General features: G+C 47.0%; 1 long non-coding RNA gene across 1 annotated transcript; it reads left to right on the forward strand.

The window, feature by feature from the left end:
• The first annotated feature begins 1,178 nt into the window (after nucleotides 1–1,178).
• LOC135366747 (uncharacterized) lies at nucleotides 1,179–3,752 on the forward strand. The gene is made up of 3 exons (XR_010414278.1): nucleotides 1,179–1,343; nucleotides 1,429–1,577; nucleotides 3,389–3,752. It is a non-coding gene; the product is annotated as an uncharacterized LOC135366747 (long non-coding RNA).
• The last annotated feature ends 2,015 nt before the right edge of the window (nucleotides 3,753–5,767 follow it).

Below are 5,767 nucleotides of genomic sequence, written 5' to 3' on the forward strand. Positions count from 1 at the left end.
CGCGCCCTGCAGTAGAATTGCAGCATTGCATTATTCCCCCTGGGTTACTTCGTCTAGAACCGGTTCCAAGGATTACATGTGCCCGTTGCAACGCTTCCGCGTACTACAAGAGTGACAGTGACATGCCATGGGTGTCGTCCTTGAAATATCACCCCTCACGTAATTCCAGTCACCCGTACTCCCTACCGTAACCCTTATTCCGAGGACAAGAACGAACATGCCAACAGTTTCGCGTCTTCTGCGCCTGCACTTCAACATTCAAACAGAAGTAACGCGGACGCTCAGAAGCTTCGAGTCGATAACGTTGGATCACGTTGTTTCTGGGACCCGCTGGCTTTTAAATGTTCTGTCTACTGTTTGTTGTTGTAATGTTCAATTCCGAGGACATTCGCGGCAACTCTTGCGGTCGGGGCAAGCAAAATGAATGTGATTGCATCGGGTTGAAGATTGAGCATCATGCCGGCGACAGCATTTGACGGTGTGTGTTCTGCAGCCTTCCACTTTCAACACATGGGCGCCTTGAGTCAACTGCTGAGTTCCTTACGCAGTTATTAAAGCAACGAATGGGCCATTTCAATGTACGCGTCCCTCCTGGCGGAGAGGGACAACATGATGAGTAGACGACGAAGCAATGATGACAAATTATCGCAACGTAGGCGTAGCTGGCGTTTTTGATGATATAGCACGATAACATTTGTTTGAAATGGTACAGCCTGCTCCTGTGGCAGCACACAGCACGTAATGCACCCCAACAAACCACACGAAAGCCTGTTCAAGCATATTCATAGCACGCCATGTTTTCATGCAAACTATCATGGCGACGCTCGCACAGCTCGATGCATTACGGGCATTGTGAGAAGCTTCAAAGCGCATGCGCCAGCATCGGCCAAGAGAAAATTATGGGGGCGGAGAGCGTGACACGTGAGGTCTTCGTCGTCATCCACACGAAACCATCTTTCTTCATGCGCCCAACTGCGCGAATGCAATGCTCCCGCTTCATTCGGTGATGCTTTTACGGTGGGAAACGGAAGAACCATACAAGGACATTTATGCCTTTCATGGATCGGCAGTTGACACATTATAGACATTGCGAGAAAAAGATTCGCCAACTCGCATCACAGCCTACAGCATGTTTTCATGTCAACAAAAAGGGCGATCGCCGCTAGAAGTGACTGGGCATGCGCATGCGGGGACCCAGAAATTGCCCATTGCGCTGTCGCAAAACGAACACGGGGCGGTGCTTTTTGTAGACGTGCCTCGCGTTGAGGACATGGAAGTGGCCCCCATTTGCGACGAAACAGTGTGTCTGCAACACGTTAGCACCGCAATGGAAGTGTGTAACGGTGTGTATATTCTCCCTTTTTACATTTGTCCCTCTCTTTGAATGTGTGACCGGCTTTTGAGAGCGAGTGTTGCTGTCTGGCGCAGGCTAAGGCTTGTTCATGCGTGCAGTCTTTTGAAGATGCTGACATGTTCAACAGTGATGACATGGGTACACCGGGATCGAATTGCACGGAGCATCTTCTATTCCACTGTGTACAAGTGCCCGACTGCTCCTCAAGGATCGGAAGTGCAAGGTACGGTACACCGCCAGGATAACAGATGCCGCAGAGTGAAGTCTCATACAATATTTTGCATGATGTACTTGTCAGTACTTTGTAAATGGTCCCCCAGGGGTAGATTTGTCATCAGTAAGAATATTTCTTTGTAATTTTTACTCAGATCAATATTAACACACAGGTGGCTTAACGATGCAAACCAATATTACCAATTATTATTATACGTAAACACGTGAGCCTGGTAGACTCAAGAGAAAGTAAACAGGCATACTAGAAAAATGCACACTTTGACAGGTTCTTTCTTCGGTAACTGCCGACATAGAGGTGGTAAACCTTGACAGGATAAGGAAGCTGTTGAAAGTTACCCTGGACGAACGACGGGGAAGTAACGGTCCACTGCCAGGATATTTCCTCGTTCAGGGTATCGAAAGGCAGTTGCAGTTGATTTTATGTAGAGAACATACAAACACTGTCTCTTATCAACTTACTTTGGAGGCGGAGGTGCGGTTTAATATGAGCATTGCCAAGATGGAGGATCTTATGCTCAAGATCAAGGAGGCGTACAACAAGGAAGAAGGTACAGAACTGGACTACGTTGGCATCGACGGCCGCTTAAATGCACAGAAAGCCCGTTTCTCCCTTATAACAACGGTAGATAAAAATCACTTGCCGGAATTTCGCGTGCTGCACATTATTTTTATTATTGTTATTTTTACTGGTACATTGACGAGTAATGCTTGAAGGTACCAATGACCTAGGATTTGTTGAAGGCGCAGGTTATAGTAATGCGTGCAGTAATATTTCATAAGATAATATTTAATATAATAATTTAATATAATTTAATAATATTTAATAAGATTCACTGATTAGCGGGACGCGACATTAAACCGGAAATGACTTAGAAGTATTTATTTACAATACCCTTCAGCGGCCTCGAAGGGCCGTACAAGTGGGAGTGGGACACTCATTGCGCAAATAGCAATATTTGAACGAACAAAAGAAAGCAATAAATATATTAAGGTAACAGGAAGAAAATACATGTATGGATGCAAGTTAGTTAGTTAGTGCATATTCATAAATGAATCAAGCTGAATACATACCTTCTACAGTAATGGTTGAGAGATAGTGACTGTTATGTTCGTGTGTTGGGGACTGTAACGAAGTATGATGCGATTGCGGAGGCGAACAGGGCATGATCAGTGATGGTTGCAATTTTGGGTGGCAGGTTATTCTGTTCCAATGCTGAATGCCAGAAAAAAAGCAACGAAAGATGTTGTGCAACCGCTGAAGATGTAGAAAGTGTACAATGACGAATCATGATTGGGGAGTTTCATCAGCATTGGCTATACTGTACACCCTACAATGACGAAGAACACGAAAGCTCATGCATAAAGCGTTGGAAGTGACGCAAAATAAGAATGTTACGCAGTGTAAGTCCAGTCTTGAGCGAACACTTGATAGGCTGCGTCCAGGGCAGAGTTCAGTGGGAACTGTGCCGCGGGGGGGGGGGGGGGGGGGGGATATTCGTCTGAAAATCATGAGGAAACATCACGCAACACGACCACCGGCAGGACCCGAACCGACCGGCTTCGAGTTTGTAGAGAAATTCTTCACTTTTCTGTTCTAAACGCAAACAAAACAGTGTTATTGCACAACAACAGTTTTGTGTTCGAGACATTCTGACAAGAAAAATATTAAATGCACATATGGGCCATACGCGTTAAATTATGCCTTAAATTTAAATTAAATTATCTCTTAAATCTTTAAAAACTTTTTCCCGTGTCGGGTGTGTCGAATCTAATTGCGGTATCGTTTCTTTCCACCGAAAGACTAGAATGACCCTACCGACTGTTACGGCCGGACCCAAGGTGTTTTATGGGATGTCCTACAAGTGAATCCACTGTGCAAGCGACGATGAGGTGTTGCAACTGAAGATAGACTGTACCCTGGAGAGAGCTCTTATTTTGTGTCTCACAGTATACTATGACCAGGAACTGTGGTTATATAGCAGATTTTGGGTAGCTGTTGGGCCTCATGCAGGACTTATTTAGACGACAGGAGTGCAAAAGGATTTATGAGCAGTAAGCTAAAGAAATTTCTTTCGAAAGTTAGTTATCCCCGCAACCGCGAAATCACGCGATCTTGACCAAATTGCATGAAAGAAAGTCGCCATAGCTGTGTCACTGATTATGAAAAAAATGTGTAATTTCTCATTTAAGCATAATAAATCTATGTGTTCCACACTCGTATTTCATGTACAAGAGTACATGAGTGTGTTTTATCACATGCGCAACGCGATTTTGTTTTCATGCCTGTACACTAGCACTTCTCTAGAAGTGGCAGTGGGAGTGGGAGCTAGCAGTCGGAGCTGGGGCCACACGGCAATGCACTCAGCAAAGCGGGCTTCATCACAAGTGAGGTGTATCCGAGTGGGTTATAGCAACATAACACATTTAATACTGATCAATAGGGCTACATGTCGAGTACGAGCGACTGGCTCCGATGCTCGAAGAAAACCGACTGCCTAGAGAGGTGAGAGTCCATCCCGACAGCGGAGGTGCACTCTGACCCAATGTTATGGGCATCTCGAATGTGGGCCTCTCCGTCTGGAATGCACCATTGGCGTGGGTGCCGAGACTGCCGTCTTTTAGCCGCATGTTTCGCACACAGCACTCCTCCCCTCTTAGTATGTTACCGGTTGCCCATAGCGTAGTGGTGACCTCCGACATCGTCCCGATCTTCTAGGTGGAGGAACCGGAGTCAGGAGAGCCGGGTTGTGAGCTTCCACATCAGACATCCAGGTGTCATCCTCTGTGGCGATCCGCGACGCAGGTAGTCGGCGCAGTTGGTCGGCGTAACGCGTCATGTCTCCGACCGCCGTTTTCACACCAGCCGTTTTGGTTCTGTACCACTCCAGGAATCCATTTTTGTTCTCGCCCGTAATTTCGAGCGAACACGTGCGTCCCTGGCTGGAGCACACCTGTTTCCGAACTTGAAAATTTTTCTGGGCTTGGCCGTCAGGTCAGGTTCTGAGATAGCTTCATTGTGCAGTTCTCGGACGCTGATGAGGTCAAATCGTGACCTGATGTTGTACCCAAGTAGCATTTCCGAGGGCGATTTACCGGATACAGTGTTTGGAGATCAACGGTATGAATGCAACCAGCGGTCCACATTTGTGCGCAAATCCACAGCTTTCATTTTCTTCAACGCATCCTTCACCGTGCGTACCGCCCTTCTGCTAGTCCGTTTGACTGCGGGTGGTATGGGGCTGTACGAATATGTCGTATCCCATTAGCTTTCACAAAATCCTGGAATGGTTTTCCTGTGAATGGCGTGCCGTTATCTCATACTACGCATTGTGGAATTCCAAAACGTGCGAACACACTGCGAAGTTCCTTCACGGCTTGCTCAGACGGTTTGTATTCTTAAGCGGAATTGCTTCGATCCAACGTGAGAAGCTGTCCACTACGATGAGTAGCATCATTCCCTGAGTGGCCATCTTATAGTTGTCGATGGCCAGGACAGGGGTTCCTTTGCTGGTGGCATTGGCTGTGCCTGTTGACATTCCAAACAGTGCCGTGTCGTGCTTTCGATGTCGCCATCTATTCCGGGCCAACAGAATAGTGATCTTGCAACTGCTTTCATTGTTGCCATTCCAGAGCGTGTAGAGTGGAGTTCCAGTAGCAATGCATGGCGTGCTTTTGCTGGAATCATTATCCTCCTTCTCCACATGATCAGTCCTTGGTCCGTCGAGAGCTCATCTCTTCGAGACCAATATGGTGGTAATGCCTTGTCTTGCAGCTTATGTGGCCATCCCCGCTGTATGGCATCCCTGAGTGCTGATAAGGTAGCATCTTGGCTTGTCAAGTCGGCTAGCTGCTTTGCTGACAGTGGCTCCTCCTCCAGGATTTGGATAGAACATACTGCTTCTGACTTTGCAAGTTCTTCCTCAGTTGCAGTTCCCTCTATGGGAAGGCGGCTTAGTGCATCCGCATATGCCGTTTTGACGTCCAGGTTTATATTCAATTTGGTAATTGCAGGCGCTCAATGTCAACGCCCATCGCTGAACTCTGCTGGCTGCCGTGGATGATATATAGCCTTGCTTTCTTTGAAGAGGCTACCAACGGTTTCTGGTCCGTCCGGAGAATGAACTGTCGTCCCCACAGAAAACAAATGCCAATGCTTGCTTCTCCAGGTGGGAGTAGTTC

Source organism: Ornithodoros turicata, chromosome 1 (genome assembly GCF_037126465.1).
Source record: "Ornithodoros turicata isolate Travis chromosome 1, ASM3712646v1, whole genome shotgun sequence".
Lineage (NCBI taxonomy): Eukaryota > Metazoa > Arthropoda > Arachnida > Ixodida > Argasidae > Ornithodoros > Ornithodoros turicata.